Genomic DNA, 20,553 nt, shown 5'->3' on the forward strand with positions numbered 1-20,553 from the left:
TTACAACATTAAAAAAAAAATGGGTGATAACCCAAGACCATATTTTAAAGTAGGAGATGTATATGTTGGGGAATTTTCAGGTCTGAAAGATACTGGAAAAACAACTTTAACATAAACTGTTCTTCAATACATGTTACAAATGGAAAAGGCAGGAGAAACGATAGAAGTCTTCTTGTTAGGACCATTATGTAAACAGCTTCTTCCTCAGTTTCACTTTTTCTGTTGAGTTTTACTTCTTTTATTGGGGAAGACTCTGAGATGTATGGATGAAAATCTGTGGCAACATGCTGTTTTTAAAAGCTGTAAATATCCCCTGTGGTTTGCCATGGTCCTCAAGCAGAGGAAGTCTTGTCCTTTCCTTCAAGGCTTACGAAAGTGACTCAGTACTACTCTATTAGGACAGTCAGGTTTGGGAAATGTTTTATAATATTCTGTATGAGTGCATTAGCCTTTATCTACTAACAAGCAGAAGAGTATAAAGTCCTCTCATGGACCTTCCAGCTGCCATGAAAGACACTCTTGAACTTTGGATAGTAAACCAGACCACGTACTTGTCATCGCTGAGCAGACTGTGGTAAGGAATTGCATTCCCTTCGCGGTCAGGTATGACTCAACAGGATTAGTCAGGAAGTGTGGTGTTTGATGGACGCTTCTGTACCCTACTGTTTGTTCACATACTAGTACTTTTATTCATAGGAGAAGGGGTATCAGGAAAGCAAGCAAAGAGGATTTATAATAATTCTGTTTTGTTTTCCAAAGATTTTCATACTGAAACCTAAAATGGAGAGTTTAGTTTGGTCAGGTTTTGAATGCAAATAATCACATATTTTGCAGTAACTTGCTGGGCTATTTTCATGGATACACAGCACTAAATGAGCCCTGACATAAAAACTTTTGAGACATGCTGTTTCTGGGCTGAAAGGTCTTTCTTCTTCCACTTCCAACACAATATTGAAGTACGCTCTTTTTGAAAACATTGATTTTTTACTTCATTATTTCCAATGTTATTTCCTCTTGAAAAAAGGTCACGATTTTGAAGGCATGTGCCTTGTTGCTGTCAAAAGTGTTACTATATCATGCTAGATGCAGAAAGTGCTTATTGTTCCTGAAGGAAGTATGTATCTTCTTACAAAATGACCATCATGTTCTCTCAAGATACATTAATGTACACTCTTAATTAGCATGGCAACATCCTGTTTCTATTTTAGCTTTGGAATGGTCAGAGAGTTGTTGCAGAGTCAGCAGAAGCTGGCTGGGAGGTGGGTGACAAGCCCATGATGGGTGAAAAGTTTTCTCCTGTAGTATCTGACGTCAATGCTCATAGTTTGGTGCAAGCTTTTCCAGGGAAAAAGGTTGGGGCTTTCTGAAGTCGAGGTCCATGTTGAGGGAAAACAGCAGGATTATTCTGATATCACCACTGTTTTTGTCCAGCCTTGCCAGGTCCATTTAGTGTCACCCAGGGACATTGCTCCATAAGCAGAAGCAGTTTCCATAAGACTTCCTGTCAACTAAAGGTCACTGGGGACAAACAAGTTTCCTCAGGAGTCATCCAAGATGACATCCAAACTCACAAGCAGCTGGTAGATTCCTCCTAGTGTTGCCCGGTTTGAGATCTAGTGTTAAAATTTGCTCAGAGGTCAGTCAAGGTTGCAACTGGTACCAAAAGCAGACGCCATAAGTCTTTCTGCTGAATTCTCTGTATATGAAATTTTCTGTAGTCAAGTCAGTTTGATTGAATCACTGACTGTTAATGCATCTGCTTTTTAATGTTTTTGTAATGAGAAACCATTTGCTTTTCACTTGTTACCTTGGCTACAGCTATATATTCTTAGTACCACAACACATTAAAGCAATGTACACAGCTGGTGTGATAACCTTTGGTAGCATGATAGTATGCTTCACACAAGATGACTGCACTTGAGAGAGATAATGAGCCCTAGGATGTAGCTTCACTCAAGACATAGCAAATAAAGGTGCAGGTAAGAGGTAGGATCAGCTGTATCATAACTGCTCTTGACAGATTTTTCACCAACCTGATCAGCCATGAAAATGTGGCTTAGGTTCGCTGTTCATTACAAAGAAGCATTACAGTGAGGAACTACAGCGGGTCTGGGAGGGCTTGGGAGTGTGGCAGAAGGCAGATGTCTACACAACAGTTGTGAAAACGTACTAACACAGGTGGGTCTCATCCTCACTACAGGAATAATTACGATGTGTCAGGTATTTCACAATGCTCTTTTAAGCGTAGGTTGCTGGACTTGTTTTGTGATCATGCACTGCCCTAGAACTGTAGAAATGTTCAAATCCCCACTATCAAATCCAGATCTAAGTGTTCCATCATATTGAGTGACATGAAATTAATTGGCAATCAATGAACTATGCATTCAGGATTGGTGTCGGCAGTATAATAAACTGATACCAAATGCTTGCAAAACAATAATAGCCACTTATAATTTTTTTAAACACCTGTCTATAATGCCAAAAAGTTATAATGACATCCATGTGTGCTACCCCTCAGTTAAATGGATGATTTGTTATGTAGGTCACAAGCTCATGTCTCTGGTCCCGAGTACTGCTGTGTGTCACAGGGTGCTCCATCTGTACCTGCACCTGTGTGGCACCTGCAAACCAGACCCACATGCCACTGAGGAAGACCCCTACAAGGTCCCGTAGGCACGTGGCAACAGGGTTTCCCTCCTCTGCATCCTTCACAGTGATGTGCAGGTGCCGAGCAGCGCCTTGCAGCGAGGCTGCTCTGTCCACTCCAGCACAAGCAGCTCCTGTGGTGTCCTGGTGCTGCCCCTAGGTCTGCTGCACTCTCCTGTCTTCTTCACTGCTGCAAATGTTTCTGCTGCTTTTATACCGGTTTTCAGGCTGACTCGTTTTCCCCCAAAGTCTTTCTTAATTGTCTGATTACTATTTAATCTTTCTGATAGTCATCTTCATCTTTAGCATTATCAGTGTTGGACAACCACCCCCTGAGATAGTTTTGGGTGTCCTATTCGTATTTGCCATTACACTGATGCCTGTATCTGATCAGCTCTTGTTATCTGCTGTTTGAACAAGAAGAGGGGCCTTGCAGGCATCCCAACAATCACTCATACTCTAGCTATCAGAAATCTGAGCAGGGAATTAACCATAGAAATATGGTTTTGGGGCTGGAAGGAAAGATGAGGAGGTGGAAGAGCCAAGTTCTGTCCTGTGTGCTAAACATCCAACTAATTTGGGATAGCTTTACTGTTACCCATACTGCGTGGCCAGGTCATGTTGTCTGTCTCTGTCACTGATTTAAGAGCTCCTAATACTACAGGGAATATAACTGTAACGAGCACTTCCTGTTCAAAAGTGTTAGGGGGCAGTTCCCTCAAGCTACCTAATATCTTTTGGGTGCCCTGATAGTGTTTTCAACATGTAGTCCTTTGTTTAAGATACTTGAAAAGAGTCTTAGTGACACAGGTGCGTTCAGTGCCTGAAGTGGCACCAGCTGAAGAGTGATCACAATATTATGGAGCTATGAACGTTCAGCTAGTCTAGCAAGCTGTTTAGCTGGCTTCATTGTCTCACTGTTAGCTCATTTTAATCTCCACGTTACAATTCTTTTGCCATTATTAAGGCAATTACAGGTGTGGAAGAATCTGATTTTTTCTTCCAACAAGACTATTTTGGTACCCAAAATTGATGTGTTAGAGCAGCGTGCTTATGACTCTGCTGGTTTTCCATCCTTGTGAGACAGAAGATACCTCAGCTGGATTTTATGTAAAGCATTCTTATGAATTCTTTTGTTCTTTCTCTTGAGCTAAACAAAATTACTACAGCTGTTTTTCTACAGCCCCAAGGCCAAAGAAATATTTTCCACCCTACTTAGCCAGACTAGAAGGGCATATCCAAGTCTTCCCAGAGCCTCAAAACACATAGCACATAGCACCTGCATTCAAGCAGAGGCCCTGGGAGTAATCTGCAAGCAGAAAATGGCAGTAGTTCTTCATTGAAAGATTACTGGGTATTCAGCTGGACAGCAAGGCAGTGAAGAACTGGCACATTTGGCATTCCCTGCTAGCTTGCTTGCGCTGATAGGTAGACACTTGATTACCCAGCAATCCTGTCCTCCTGTTGCCTTGCTGCCATCACCGGCTGTAGCTCCTGCACAAATGCTGCACTTCAACTTCCCAGAGCTGTATGTGACTCAGGAGCCAGTCCTACAGACAGCTGGACTGGGCAGTGAATCAAAATAATTTGATCCTGCTCTGAAGTGTTGCATATAACGCTTGGTAACAGACTCATGTCATGTCTGTGGCGTTCTGCTTTGACTACAATATTTATTTTCTCTGTCCTTATCTTTCAGGCTTGATTATCTTGTTTGGTATGTTCAAATATTGGGGTCTTACTGAGTGATACTGAAAAAAGTGTGTTGTGATTTATCAAATATTTGTTTTAGTGGTTGTTTGACTGGCTAAACTTGCAGCAGTTTATGGTAGGTTTATGTCATACAGAAGCTTCTGTCTACACAGCCTAGTAATGCATTTTTATTAGATGTTTTATTTCTACTTTATTTGCATGTTTTAACTGCTATGACTATGACAGAGAAAACATACTGTGTTTGAATACTGGGGTTTTAACAGCTGATGATTTTGGCACCTTCTTGATAGTCTGACACACTCATTCCCAAAGTCACATTCACTCAGTCTTGACTTCCTCCTAATTGGGGAGATTACAGTTGGTCCTGGACACTTGGGAACAAAATGTTGGTTTTGTGGTTTGCTGGTGCTTGCAGTTACTGATCTGGGTGCCAGTGGCCAAGTTCCCATGCACCCCTGGGCTTTTTTAGGTCCATTTCCAAGGAACTTCCCCATTTCCAGGGACTTTTCCAATTTTACAAACCTGCTTTTCTCCATCTAGATAGTATGTATGTAGAAACACACATGATCTGCCTCTTAATTGAGGGTGTTGCCTCATGTTATGTACCTTTTTATTAATTTGAGGACTTGGTATATGTCACTTCTGTTTAGCCCAGGCGTTACTACATTTTGCAACAAGCTCATACAGGTCATAGCTAGCAAATAGCAGACCTGTGCTTGAGAATTCACAAGCCTTTTTTTGGACATTCAGCCCCTCACCCCTATGGTTACCTCTTGCCTGTTGATGTTAACAATCCAAGGTATTTCTTGTCCACCGCATTTACTCATAGCAGCATTTAAAAATCTGAAGAACACAAACAATTCTATGATCTGCTTTCAATTTTCCTTGTCTTGTCACTGAAGAATGTTATCCTTACTTTCTCATGCATTTTTCTTGTAGCATGCTATTAATTTACCACTTGGGATTAAAATCCTATCAGGTATTTTAAAGCTCCTCTGCTGTGTGGCTTGATGCAAGAGAGCGAGCCTAGTGTGGCCTTATTGTCACTGCCTCATTGCAAACAGCAGTTGTACTTTTAGATGATTCTAAAAATAATCAGCAGTTTCAGACAAAGTTCTGAATTTCTAGGAAGTGTTTATAGCAGTAAGGTACCACATCCACTATAACAAATGCTTGCATTTAGGAAATAAAAGAAAATATTCAGATAGATAGAAACAATGAAGAGCATATGGTACTCTGTTTTCTCTTGACAGGCAAAACGAAACACAACTCAAAACCAGTCTCTCTTCATTCTTTCTGCTTTGGCAGAATGATGGAACTTCAAGAGTTAGTTTTGCCCGAATAATCCTAGTGTAGATTAATATCTAAAAATAGTAATCTAGCCAGGGAGCAATAAAATTGGTGGCTTAGATATATGGGTCAAAAAGCAGGTTTCTTTGCCTCTTTGTGACAGGAATGTGTAATTTCTGCAATGCTTAACTTCACAGGAAATTGTCCAATATGTCTCTGAAACTTTCAGGCCAAGAGTAAGTCCTGTATACCCTCACTGATGAGGTTAATAATTGTTTTCTTTCCAGAAATGAAGTAATAGAAATTTGGGCAGAAGGGAGTAATAGAAATACTGAGATGTTAGAGCATGAGAAATTAAAGTTCAGGTGCTGATGAATAAACTCTTTCCAGAGAAGTAATGAGTGAATTTGGAGTAATTTTTCTTGTCACAGTAACACCTAAAAAGACTTAAAAGAAGCATTGAATTTGATGAGGAAAAGGCAACACATTTTTTACCCACTACTAGTTCATTTTTTTCAGGATTTATTAATGGCAGAGGCAGTGAACTGGTGTTGGAAGTGAGGATTAAAAGGCCATCATTTCCATTTGTTATTCAAAATCAGCATGTAAGATGAGAAATTCTGTTCTTAAAAAGGTATAAAAAATTAGAGACCTTGAAAGTTATTTTCCTGTTCTCAGACAGATGTAAGTAATCCATTAGTCATCATGGCTACTGAAGGGTGACAGGAGAATTGCCCTGTGTTTTCTGCCCTGTTCTAATAATGCACTTTACAAGAAACTTGGCACACTGCAAAGCTAAATCTGCAATCCTCATGCCAGCCAAATACTTGTGAAAGACACCTTTTCATGTGTTTATTGTGTTTTATCAGGGAATGTAACAAAAGTGGCAAGGAACAAGCTCATCTTTTAATAAAATACATACTTGAGATCAGAATCTGTAGCAGGAGTTAACAGTCTTTGCAAATAACATGCCTCTCACTAATGAGTGCAAAACAGCTCTTCTGCCAAGAGATATGTAAGGGAGATTGGTAAGTGACAGCTCTTTATGGCAGTTTGTGTTGGGTTTGCATGGCAAGGTTTTGGTAGCTGGGGGGCTACAGGGGTGGCTTCTGTGAGAAGCTGCTAGAAGCTGCTCCATGTTGGATGTCTCCAGGACTGACCTGCCACTGGCCAAGACCAGACCCATCAGTGATGGTGGTAGTGCCTCTGGGATAACATAGTTGTGAAGAGGGAAAAGTTGCTGAGCAAAGGCAATTGTAGACAAAGAGAGAAGTGAGAATACATGAGAGAAACAACTCTGTAGACACCCAGGTCAGTGAAGAAGGAGGGGGAGGAGGTGCTCTGGAGCAGACATTCCTCTGCAGCCTATGATGAAGCCCATGGTGAGGCAGGCTGTGCCCCTGCAGCCCATGGAAGTCCATGGTGGAGCAGATATCCACCTGCAGCCTGTGGAGGACCCCATGCCAGAGCAGGGGGATGCCCGTGCTGGAGTGAGCTCCTGGCAGTTGACCTGTGGCCCCTCGGAGAGAGGAGCCCAGGCTGGAGCAGGCAGGCAGGACCTGTGACCCCACGGGGGACCCACACTGGAGCCAGCCAGCTGTTCCTGAAGGACTGCACCCCGTGGGAGGGACCCATGCTGGAGCAGTGTGTGAAGAACTGCAGCCTGTGGGAAGGACTCATGTTGAAGAAGTTCATGGAGGACTCTGTCCTGTGGGAAGGACCCAATGGTGGAACAGGGGCAGAGTGTGAGAAGCCCTGTCCCTGAGGAGGAAGGAGCGGGAGAGGCAACATGTGATGAACTGACCTTAGCCCCCGTTCCATGTGCCCCTGCACTGCTCAGGGTGAGGAGGTAGAGAAAATGGGGAGTAAAGTTGAGCCTGGGAAGAAGGGGGTGGGGGTGGGGGGAAGGTGTTCTAAGATTTATTTTCTCATTATCCTACTCTGATTTGCCTGGTAAATTAATTTCCCCAGGTTAAGTCTGTTTTGCCCATGAGAGTAATTGCTGCGTGATCTCCCTGTCCTTATCTTGGCCCACAAGCTTTTCATTATATTTTCTCTCCCCTGCACAGCTGAGGAGGGGAGTGATAGAGCGGCTTTGGTGGGCACCTGGCATCCAGGCAGGGTCAACCCACCACACAGTTGGTACCTGACACTCGAAGGGCTTCTTTCAGTGCTTGGGGAATTTGAGTGCGCTCTCTCTTTTGTGCTGCAGTGCAGCTAACAAAGCAGGAAATGGTATGTTTTGGCTTGTTGGTTGAAGCATGCTTTTCACCTAGGGAAGAACAAAAAACATTCTTTCGGATTCTTTTTTGCTAGTGAGCCCCAGGGTATTTCCTAGATGCACATCTTTCTTGGCTGTTCAAGTTCCTTTACAATAAGCAGACACATTTTAATTGTGGTGCCTTTTTTAAATACACAGAAGTCAAGATACTTATCTGGTCAAAGGTATGTTCAGGAACATTGCCACTATCAGTTGTTTGAATCCGTGTTTGCAATTACTGTGCAGATGTCATGGGACATTATATGCAGCAGAACAAACGCAACAGAGAACTAGCGTCTCTGCCACAGAAGTTCATATATGAGCCAAATACTTGGCTCACACTGATTTCATTATATAAAGTGCACTTGCACTTTAGCAGCTCTCACATGCTTGGAATGTCTATGGCAAGAAGGTAATTTAGAAGAAAAATGGTGGTTTCATTTGATAGTTCCTTTACAGTGCAGGAGGCTGGTGCCAGGCTCTTTGAACAAGGGTCACTGTAATTTTATGTGCAAAGATTTCCAGTCTTTAGTGGAGCAGGTGGTCAGTAGTACTGGCCTTCAGAGCTCTCAGCAAAAAGACCAGGAGTGTTCCATTTGCTCTCATCTACTCCTTTGGTGCTGTCTGTGAAGTGGTTTTGGTCACCGACCACGTGGCCTAGTAGGATTTTACAATGACTCGGTGTCAAACACCAGAACCACAGCCAGTGGCGAAACACTGCTGACAAGCTAAAGATGCATGACTGTGACCAGGTTACATGCTTTCACTCTGAGATGACATTTCAAAAAATGTTGAGACATGCTTATTGCTAAAACTCCTCTGAAAAGTTCATTTTCCGCATTTTTAACAATGTGTATTCAAAATAAAGACCAAACACTACCCATACCCCACCCACTCCCACCCCTCCCCTTACCTATGTCCCACACATCTGACATGGAACAGAGAAGAGGTTTAGTTCATTCAAAACCCCAAGAATTTCTGCAACAGAATAACATTTTGAAAGTTCTTGAATAAAGTGAGGTAGGTCCCTCTCGGCCTCTTTTCCAATGTGTTGCAGCTACTGTCTGTTAACATCATCTTTGGGGATGGTATGAACTCACCAGTTCTTTTAATCACAGAACCATAGAATCATTTAGGTTGGAAAAGACCTTTGAGGTCATCAAGTCCAACTGTTAACCCAGTACTGCCAAGTCCAACAGTAAACCATGTCCCTAAGCACAGTAACTACATGTTTATCCAGGATGGTGATTCCACCACCTCCCTGGACAGCCTGATCCAAAGCTCTGTCACCCTTTCAGTGAAGCAAGTTTTTCCTAATGTCCAATCTAAACCTCCCCGGTGCGACTTGGGGCAGTTTTCTCATGTCCTGTCACTTGTTTCTTGGGAGAAGAGACCGACCGCCACCTGCCTACAGCCTCCTGTCAGGCAGCTGTAGAGAGCAAGAAGGTCCCCCCTGAGCCTCCTCTTCTCCAGACTAAACACCCCCAGCCCCCTCAGCCGCTCAAGACCTGTGCCCCAGCCCCTTCCCAGCCCCGCTGCCCGTCTCTGGACACGCTGCAGCCCCTCTACGTCCCTCTTGCAGAGAGGGGCCCAGACCTGAACACAGGGTTCGAGGGGCGGCCTCAGCAGTGCCCAGTGCAGGGGGACGGTCACTGCCCTGGTCCTGCTGGCCACACTGCTGGGGACACCAGCCAGGGTGCTGCTGGCCGCCTGGGCCCCCTGGGCACACTGCTGGCTCCTGCCCAGCCGGCCGTCACCCAGCACCCCCAGGCCCTTTCCCACCAGGCCCTTTCCAGCCGCTCTGCCCCAGCCTGTAGCGCTGCGTGGGGCTGGTGTGACCCAAGGGCAGGACCCGGCACTGAGCCCTGCTGAACCTCACACGACTGGCCTGGGCCCATCGCTCCAGCCTGCCCAGGTCCCGCTGCAGGGCCATGTGTTCTCAAGCAGATCAACACTCACCACCGCTCCCACCCCTCCCCCCAAGTTGGTGTCACCTGCAAACTTATGGAGGATCGTACTCAATCCCCTCATCCAGATGGTCAATAAAGATATTAAACAGAACTGACCCCAGTACTGAGCCTTGGGGAACACCACTTGTGACCAGCTGCCAGTTGGATGTAACTCCACTTAGGACTACTCCTTGGACTTGGCTGTCCATCCAGCTTTCATCCCAGCACAGAGCACACCCATCCAAGCCCTGAGCAGCCAGTGTCTCCAGGAGAATGCTGTGGGAGACAGTGTCAAAGGCTTTACTAAGGTCCAGGTAGACACCATCCACAGCCTTTCCCTCATCCACTATGCAGGTCATGTTGTCGTAGAAGGAGATCAGGTTTGTCAAGCAGGACCTGCCTTTCATAACCCCATGTTGGCTGGGCCTGATCCCCCAGCTGTCCTGCACATGCCACATGATGGCACTCAGGATGATCTGCTCCATAACCTTCCCTAGCACTGAGGTCAGGCTGAGAGGCCTGTGGTTCCTCAGATCCTCCCTCCTGCCCTTCTTGTAGATGGGTGCCACACTGGCTAACCTCCAGCCTGCTGGGACCTCCCAGTTAGCCAGGGCTGCTGATAAACGATGGAGAGAGGCTTGGTGAGCTCGTCTGCCAGCTCCCTCAGTGCCCTCAGGTGGATCCCACCCAGCCCCATAGACCTGTGTGTGTCTAAGTGGAGCAGCAGGTCATTGACTGTTTCCTCCTGGGCTGTGGGGACTTCATGCTGCTCCTCCTCATCCCTGTCTTCTGGCTTATGGGGATAAGCTTCTAGCTTCTAGCCACTTACAACTTCAGATGTATTTGAGTTTTGCATGCTATAGATCTGAAGACTGCTGTGTTTGTTGTCTCATGGTGAGGGCTGCTATATCTGATAATTAGTATCCTTGACCATCCTGACTCTGGTGACCCTTGCTCTCTAAGTTCTATAGCCATATTAACGAGGTTGTCCAGGTATTTTCATGTAAATTAGGAATCCAATCTTGATATACATATTTCAGAAATCTATCTTGTACAAACAGCACACACGTAAAGGCAATTAGGTTATTTTGTTTATAGAAGAAACAATATGAAATTGTAAACAGTGCTAAAAGTGCAGACCACAAATGAGTAAGGCAGGGACTTGGAGCATACTGTTATCTGCATTTTTTAATTGTTACGATCTTTCAAAAATTGTGCAGGAGGTCAGTCACATGAAGCTTGATGTCATCCTGCAGTGATTAATTATGGTCATGTCTAGTCTCAGTCAAGAGCTGGTAATGAGCCACTAGCATTTTCTCATTCTAATACTTCTGTTGAGCATTTTGTTAGTGTGCAAATGACATCAAATATTATGCTCAACAGATGAAGACACTTTGCTCTACCAAAGCAGCACCCTTAGTCACCCAGGTGGGAGGAAAAAGTTTTACATGATACCAAGGAGTCAAAAATTGTATAAACAACAGAGTGGAGGTCTTGTGGTCCAATCACAGAACATTTACATATCCAAATAAACTAATAGAGCTGGCTGTGAGCAAGAAGCTATTCCATCAGGAGGTTTTCTCTAATGGATGCAGCCTGAAACATAAGGAATCTAGGCATGATCATTACGCAAACACATTCAATATCCACTCTTAACAATCCCCTGCCCCAACTCCACTTGCTTACTTTGTTAAGAACATTTGTAATGATGCCATGTTAGAAGTTATGATGCTACTTTGTCTTTCATTCCAAGCTGGCTTGTTTTAAGGGTGATTTTGAATGAGCTATATAACAAGTAAAGCATTTCTTATATGGGGGAGTGGTGTGGTAAATTTGTAAGCTGAAAAAAATGACCAATTTTAGCAATGTGTGTAAGCCCCAGAAAATGTAGTAGGTAATAAAGCAGGCTGGTCTGAGACCTGCTGTCCCTGGGATCAGGGAATGAAGTACATCACAGGGTTTTAGTTGGCTACCCTGCCATTTGATGAGCTATGGAAGAGCACATGTGAATCTTCAGGGATTTAAATGAATTACTGTTATTGCCTAGGCTTTCTCTTGTATGTTATGTTGCACAGGATTACAGGACAGAGCAGAGGAAGCTTTAACAAGCCAGTAGGGAGGAATCCTACTCAGACTCTAACTCCCATAGGTACCAAGGACGAGACAAAATGTCATGTGTCTCACAAGATCATATGCTTTAGATCCACAAACACCTATTAAGTTTCACAGAAATTATGATTAATGCCATGCTCAGAGAAATTATGTGTTCCTAATGGCATTACGTGTACTAATATGTATTGTAGGAATTGAAAATTATCTGTGCTATCAGTGAAGCCTGAAGCGCGACAACCAAGACACTTCAGTTGGAGTAAGGGAGCAGTGTAATCAGCTTATAAACAACTCAAACAAACTCTCTTTTGCCTAGTATTGCATAACTGGTTCTAATCTCTACTTCACAGAAACCTAATTAGGCATCTTTTACAATGTTCTTCTATTTCAGCCTGCAAAGTCACAGGGGTACTTTTAATTGAACTTTGACTGCATTATTAAATATTTTAAGATATTACTAACTTCCTAATTCCTAGTGGAGTATAATTTTAATTTTATATTTTTTAAAATTAAAATTACAAAAATTCTCAATTGTGTGCGGTGTTAGAGGCATGCTTGAGCAATGTTTCAGATAAAGACAAAAAACTGTAAGCCCAGCATTCAGGCAGAGAAGGCTTTCAGTTATAGCATCAGCTGCAGAAATGTTATAACAATGGCATCTGATGCAGACTTGCAAGGTTATATCCTTTTGATACCAAGCTGAAGAAGACGGGTGTCTAACTAAAGAATATGCAAATCAAATGCTTTGGGCAAATGGGCAGCACTGCTGATTGAACACAAAGGCTGCTGTAATCAGTCACCACTATTTCTATTTGAAATAGTGTACACTTTTGCAAAATTAAGAGATGATTAAAAATGACGTAAAGCATATGTTGACAGCAGCAGGAGATTCTGTACTAGATACACGAGCAGTGACACCTTAAAAATGACATGGACAGACAGAAGATTAGTTGCTGAAGTTTTTAGCAAGTATGTTTCGCTAGCAGGTATTTGAGAGGTGATCAAATTGCAAAGCATTAGCTTTCATGGGTGGAACCAGTACCTCATCTGAGTCTGATGGACTGCCATGGAGCTTGGCTAACTTATACCAGAGAAGGGTATGTCCTGCGAACTACATTTCAGCAGCCAAATTACACTGAGAAGTTTTATGGTTACTTATCTGCAGTAGTTGTAGCACAAGCTTCAGTCAGCTTGAGACTTTCTGATCATTAAGGTGCTCGCACTGCTATATGAATTGCCTCTGTTTAACTCTTTTCAGTGAGAAAGAGGCACATGTCCTGGTAGGATTCAGACACAGTACCCTCACAGCAAGGATGAGTTAAACTTTATAATCAAGGACCCTGACACCCATAAAAGGTAATTGTTCACATTTTTACTTTGTGATCATTAAAGCTAAAAAGAGAGTAATCTTGCAACTAAATATATGTTTACATATAGGGAATTAGAGATGATTATGATTGGAGTTTTTAGCAGACTGATAAAGCAGGCCAATTTTAAACTCAAAAGCCTTTATTAAATTCATTCATTAACAGCTCATTTTGTGCTAACGGTTAGTACTTACACAGTATTAGTCATGTTCACTACATATGTAAAAGTGTTTGTCCTTAACGCAGATACCCTAAGTCACCTTTGTGTATGTGGTACCGTGAAGCTGATGCCATGAAGTCAGGGCTGATGGCTGAGTCCTTGGTAGCCTTGGTCATGGAGGTGGAGAAGATCAGGCTTGAGAGGTCTTCAACAAGGGAAGTCTGGTCATACGTGGACCTGTCCTCTTCCTTCTCTATCTTTCCTCTCCCTACCTAGTATTTATATGTGTTTTGCCCACCTCCTGAAGAGGGATGTCATCTCCTTCTCTTGCTGATTACCTTGGTTCTGGTTTTGTCAGTCATCCTTCATTTGTATACAGCAGGATGTCCTGCCTACTGCAGCCTTTTATATTTATCTTGTCCTTTGGCAACTTTTTCTTGGTTGGATGCTTCCTGTGTGCAGCTATATCTGTATTCATTTCCACATGATGGTGGTCATATAGCGCAGACACATATGGAAAATGCTTATGCATTGTGTATGGCTATGCTGTCACAATGGCACAAAATACTTACATGCTGCTATTGGTTACACTTTTTAGTATGCTTATGTTGGGTGCAAGGCAAGCTAACATTCTTATAACTTCAGTAGTGCACTCTCAGTTTCTAGGTGTCACTAATCTCTGCTTTGGCTATGACAAGCTTAATTTGCCTTTAAGACAGGAGCAATGCAACATACCTATCCGCTTTGATGTAAGGAAAGCTAATGTGACCTTGTGCCCATGCCAGTCTCTACAGGAGGTAGCAAGGATTAAAGACAATGCTCTTGAAATGGTATTCTGGAATCCAGGGATTCTTCTTGCCTTCCTTGAGACCACATCCTGGTTTTGTTTGTGTTGAAAAGCAGTCTTGTTGAATCAAGGTGTTAAGCAGGACTAACGATATGACATGGTTCTCATATGTTCAGCCCTTGGTGTGACTGAAACACTTAGGGAAGACAGACATCTGAAAGATGAAGAAAAAAGCTATACAGACATGCAAGAGTGCCAGGTATGTCTCATTCAACTTCATATCAACAATGCTCAAAAGTGTTAAGTGGGGGAACAAAGGAAATGTGGATGAAATTTTGCATTTTTAAAAATGTATTAGGATTTATTGCAACTCAGTCATCCTTGATATTGTTTTAAAATCCTATTTTATGTGGACAAAAGTCCAGCACACTGTTGTTATGCAGTTGAATCAGTTGTGTGCTTAATTTAGGCAAGATCTGGATGCATGGCTTATTTATTTGTATGTATTTAGACCAAATGCATGGCACTGAGTACTAGTCCCATTCAGTGCCATTCCTATACTGCAGGCTGGTTTTGATGCAGACTGGAATATAGCATGAAACACACATCCCTTCTTGTCAGAAAGCTCTGAAGGAGAACTCAGTACTTGTACATCTGGAAATTTCCAGTCAAGAAGACTGTAATTCACAGTTCAAATGACTTGCAATAATCTAGGCTTTAGCTAGTTCCAAAAAGATTAATTTTACTTTTCTGATACCAGTTGAAAGAACTTAAAATGATAAGCCCTCCTGAATGTCTAATTGGGCATAAACACTCTAGATTAGGAATATCTGAAACTAAACATCACCTTAAACTAAATATATAGCTTTAGTCTTCTTACATCTTAATATAATAGAGAAAAGAAACATGGGTGCTTTCCAAAGTGACATTACTGAAGGCAGTATCAGAGCATGATGCAGACAAATAACCGGTTCCTCAGAATGGCAGTAAAAAATAATAATTTTGGTTTTCCAAAGACTAAGCAAACTAATGTGAAATGCCGGTACCCCAAGGCCGGCAGCGTGGGGATAAACAGGAAGGATCAGAGATCTGTGTGCGGTTGCAGGGCCACGATCTCACTGCAGTTACAGGGACACGGTGGGGTAGCTCGTGTGACTGGAATGCTGGCATGGATGGCTGTGTGCTTTCCAGCAAAGCCAGGCCAGCAAGGCGAGGTGGTGGAGTAGCAAGGAGCTTCTGGCAAAACTCAGACAGAAGAAGGAAGTTTACAGAATGTGTAAAAAGGGACAGGCCACCTGGGAGGGATATAGGAACATAGTCAGAATATGCAGGGATGCAATGAGGAAGGCTAAGGTCCATTTGGAATTAAAACTGGTGAGGGACATCAAGGACAACAAGAAAGGCTTCTTCAGTAGCGAAAAGAAGCCTAGGGGAAATGTGGGCCCACTGCTGAATGAGGTAACAAAGGACACAGAGAAGGTGGAGTTACTGAATGCCTTCTTTGCTTCAGTCTTTACTTCTAAGGCTGCTCCTCAGGAATCCCAGACCCTGGAGGGAGGAAAGAAAGTCTAGAGAAAGGAAGATTTTCCTTTGGTCAAGGAGGATCATATTAGAGATCACTTAAGCAAGCCTGACAGCCACAAATCCATGGACCCCAAGGGGATGAACCCCCAGGTGCTGAGGGAGCTGGCAGATGTTATTGCCAAGCCACTCTCCACCATCTTTGAAAGGTCACAGGGAACAGGAGAGGTGCCTGAGGCCTGGAGGAAAGCAGGTGTCACTCCATGCTTCAGAAAGGGCAAGAATGAGGACCCAGGAAACTACAGGCCAGTGAGCTTCACATCCATCCCTGGAAAGGTGATGTCTTCTCTAAATATGTGGAGGAAAAGAAGGTCATCAGGAGTAGTCAACATGGATTTAACAAGGGAAACCATGCCTGACCAACCTGATAGCCTTCTATGTTGGAATGACTGGCTGGGTAGATGAGGGGAGGATGATGTCTACCTTGACCTCAGCAAGCCTGTTGACACTGTCTCCCACAACATCCTCATAGGTGAGCTCAGGAAGCGTGTGTTAGATGAGGGGACAGTGAGGAGCATTGAGAACTGGCTGAATGGCAGAGCTCAGAGGGTTGTGATCCATGGCACAGAGTCTGGCTGGAGGCCAGTAGCTAGTGATGTTCCCCAGGGGTCATTGCTGGGTCCGGTCTTGTTCAACTTATTCATGCATGACCTGGATGAAGGGACAGAGCGCACCCCCAGCAAGTTGCTGATGATACAAAACTGGGAGGAGTGGCTGACCGACCAGAAGGCTGCGCTGCCATCCAGCGAGACCTGGACAGGCTGGGGAGTTGGCAGAGAGGAACCTAATGAAGTTCAGGAAAGGCAAGTGTAGGGTCGTGCACGTTGGGAGGAACAGCCCCATAAACCAGTACAGTTTGGGGCCTGACCTGCTGGAAGGCAGCTCTGTGGAGCAGGACCTGGGAGGGCAGGTGGACAGCAAGTTGCACATGAGCTAGCAGTGTCCCCTGGTGGCCAGGAAGGCCAATGGGATCCTGGGGGTAACTGGGAGGACTGTGGCCAGGTGATCCTCCCCCTCTACTCTGCCCTGGTGAGGCCCCATCTGGAGTGCTGTGCCCAGTGCTGGGCTCCCCAGTTCAAGAGAGACAGGGAACTGGTGGAGAGGGTCCAGCAGAGGGCTACAAAGATGGTTAGTGGGCTGGAGCATCTCCCTGGAGAAGAGAAGGCTGAGAGGGGATCTTATCCATGCATACAAATCTCTTAAGGGCAGGTGTCAAGAGGATGGGGCCAGGCTTTCCTCAGTGGTGCCCAGCAAGAGGACAAGGGGCAACAGGCACAAACTGAAACACAGGGAGTTCCATTGCAATATGAGGAACTCTTTCACTTGGAGGGTGACAGAGCACTGGGACAGGCTGCCCAGAGAGGCTGTGGATTCTTCTTCTTTAGAGAAATTCAAAACCCTCCTGAATGTGATTCTGTGCAGCCTGCTATAGGTGAACCTACTTTAGCAGAGGGTTGGCCTAAATCAGGGGTCCTCAAACTACGGCCCGCGGGCTGGATACGGCCCCCCAGGGTCCTCAATCGGCCCCCGGTATTTACAGAACCCCCTGCCCTCCCGCCGGGAGTTGTGGGGGGGAAACCAAGCAGCCGCAGATGGTTGCCTGCCGCTGCATCCGCGCCGGCCCCTGGTTAAACAGTTTGGGGACCCCTGGCCTAGATGATCTCCAGAAGTGCCTTCCAACCATAATGTTATGGTTTAATCCCAGTCAGCAACTAAGTACCACACAGCTGCTCACCTACCCTACCCTGCAGTGGGATGGAGAGGAGAAAAAAGGCAAAACGTATGTGGTTGAGACAATGGTTTAATAACTGAAATAAAGTGAAATTTACTACTGCTACTACTACTACTACTACTACTACTACTACTACTACTACTACTGAAAAGGCAGATAAAAAGAGAAAGAGGAATAAAACTCAAAGAAAAACAAAATGAAACAAAACAAGACAAAAGTGCTGCACAATGCTATTGCTCACCACCCACTGACCAATGTCCAGCCAGTCAGCAAGCAGTGATCGGTCCCTCTTGGCCAACTCCCTCCCAGTTTATATACTGAGTATGACATCCTATGGTATAGAATAACCCTTTGGCCAGTTTGGGTCTGTCCTGGCTGTGTCCCCTCCCAACTTCTTGTGCCCCTCCAGCATTTTTGCTGGCAGGGCCTGAGAAGCAAAGAAGTCCTTGACAGTATAAAGATTACTTAACAACAACTGAAAACATCAGTGTGTTACCGATACTGTTCTCATCCTAAATCCAAAACACAGCACTGTACCATCTACTAGGAAGAAAAGTAACTCTACCCCCACCGAAACCAGGACACACAGCCATTGTGTGATTCTGTGTTCTTAATAGATCTGAGTACGGGTACAGAAATAATATAGGAGCCGCTGAAATTATTGGTGATCTTGCAGTTATTGAAACAGAAAGGTATGAGTGTATATATATCTTTAGTGGTAACTCCCTAGAGAAAACAATAATAAAGGGAAACAAAATCCTCTCTGCTAAGTCAGTGCAACCAAAATTAAAACAGATGCCAAAGCATGTAACTAAGGGAGACATTTTCCAAGACAACAGTAGTTCAGTGCCCAGATTACACCGAAAGTCTTGGTTTCAAAGGTTCTTGCAGCTGTTGCAATAACTCTTATTGTCCCTTCCCTCAAAGTGGGGAGGAAGGTTTGTAAGGCAAGTCCTGCAGTAGTTGCTTGGATAAACAAATGGGAATAAACCAGACTGATTTTAAGCCATAGCGTTTAAAAAGCAGAGGGTTTGTGCCATAAACTAATACCTAATTTACTCAGGGGGAAAAAATAAAGACCATATTGCCCATGTAAGGAAAAGCTACAGGGACATTCACATCAAAACCTCACAGTATGAACTACATGATACTCAGCATCAGTAGTGAAACATGTACGGTCTTCATGATGCTGTCATCTGGAGGCTTCAGGATGGAGCAGGCAGTAATAACCCATGAAGAAAGCAGAGGGCTGGGGGGAGAGAGGGATGTTGTCTGCAGAGCTGCATCAACATTGCGTTGGGGATTATCCCACTCAGTCTGTACACACCCAAGGCAGCCAGTCTGTGTCTGTAAGCGATCAGCATTGGAGTGCTTGTTCTTTTATTCCTGTCTAGCAGCAATTCAGGTGAATTCAAAGCTTGCTCTTCCTTACTTATAATCTTTACTCCTTAACAGCTTAGTTAGGAGCTCCTGCAGTTATTTGTTCACTGACCCATTTGACCTTTTTCTTGAACTTAATGACTATGTGCCCAGCTGTAAGCAGCAACCCAGTCATGAAATACAAAGGAAAAACAACATCCCAAGATTGATTTCAGTATTTTTCATCCTACCAGGCACAGAATATCCACTCCCACAGATAGCCCACAGATGTGGGTTTTTTTCTTTTGGTTTTGATTTTGGCTTTTTTTCGGTTTTGTTTTGTTTCTGCAGGCCTTTTAAACAGCTGACTTCTTTCTGGTTAAGACCACTATTTGTATCGATTATCTAAAGTTCAGACAATATGTATGCCAAATATGTAAGACAAGCCAATCACAGGTGAACTTTTCAGAGCCCTGCCAGAGCCTTGTACATAATACCCTGTGGGTATCAGGATGATGCAATGTTATGTGTGCAGTGGGGATGTACCAAGATGCAGGCATGCATACACACACAGATTGGAACGCATAGTTTCCATAGGACACATACTTACCTCTAACTAAAGTTTTTTCCTATGTGGTTGTAAGATACCGAAGTGGTCATATGATTTGGAAAGAAAACTGATACAATGAAAAAAAAAAAAGAAGGGTAGAATGTCAGTCCCACCAAAAGGAGAGGTTTTGTCTGAGTAAAGATTGTAGGAGGATTAAACCAATATTCAGAATTATATTGAGGTTATCAACACCAGCTATCAAATGGATATGTAAAGTCATCATAAAATCTTGAAAATGCAGTTAGCTCAGGAAAATAAGGATTTTGGAATAGCTACAAGGAATCATGTTGCAACTTAAGCATTTATAGGTTTCTTTAAGAAAAAGTCTAACTGAAGACCTGCTTTACTCATATTTGCGCATTTTCTTTTTGGTTTCTTTACTCATATATGGCCTTCTTGTACTTACAGCATCCATCAAATTGTACAATACACAGTAAGAAGATGTAAAGAAACTGGTAACTGAAAAGAGAAGCATAGAAAAAACTAAAGCTGGTGGCCTTTCTATCAAAATCAAAGATATCAGAGAACTGAGAAAAATTACTGCAGCAAAAAAAGGTGATGTCTACAGGGAATGTGTCCCTTATTTCTCTCACAATGGATCCATGGTGGATAGTTGAACAGTCTTCAAAAAATAAATCATGTATGTCAAAATGAAAACAAAAACGAAGAAGTAACAGTGAAGGGACTGTATTCATTTAAAAAAAAGGCTATTCCATGGAAGGATTTTAACGAAACTAGTGATTTGGCCTTGCGCATATCTTTTTGACACAACTTAAGGTTTCAATACTATGTTGAAGGGGCAAGATGCAATTTTTTTATTATACGTTCCATTTTACAGAGAAAAAAGAAAAATTTTTGTCATATAGCTGACCTTGCCCTTTTGTACACCCTGTCTTCTTTGTTAGATACATGCTCTTTTTTTCAGCAATGTTTGTGAACTATAGAAACAAGTAGCATTTTTTTTTTTTGAGGTGAAAGCTGTTAAATACCTCT

The sequence above is a fragment of the Falco biarmicus genome, chromosome Z (assembly GCF_023638135.1).
Source record: "Falco biarmicus isolate bFalBia1 chromosome Z, bFalBia1.pri, whole genome shotgun sequence".
Lineage (NCBI taxonomy): Eukaryota > Metazoa > Chordata > Aves > Falconiformes > Falconidae > Falco > Falco biarmicus.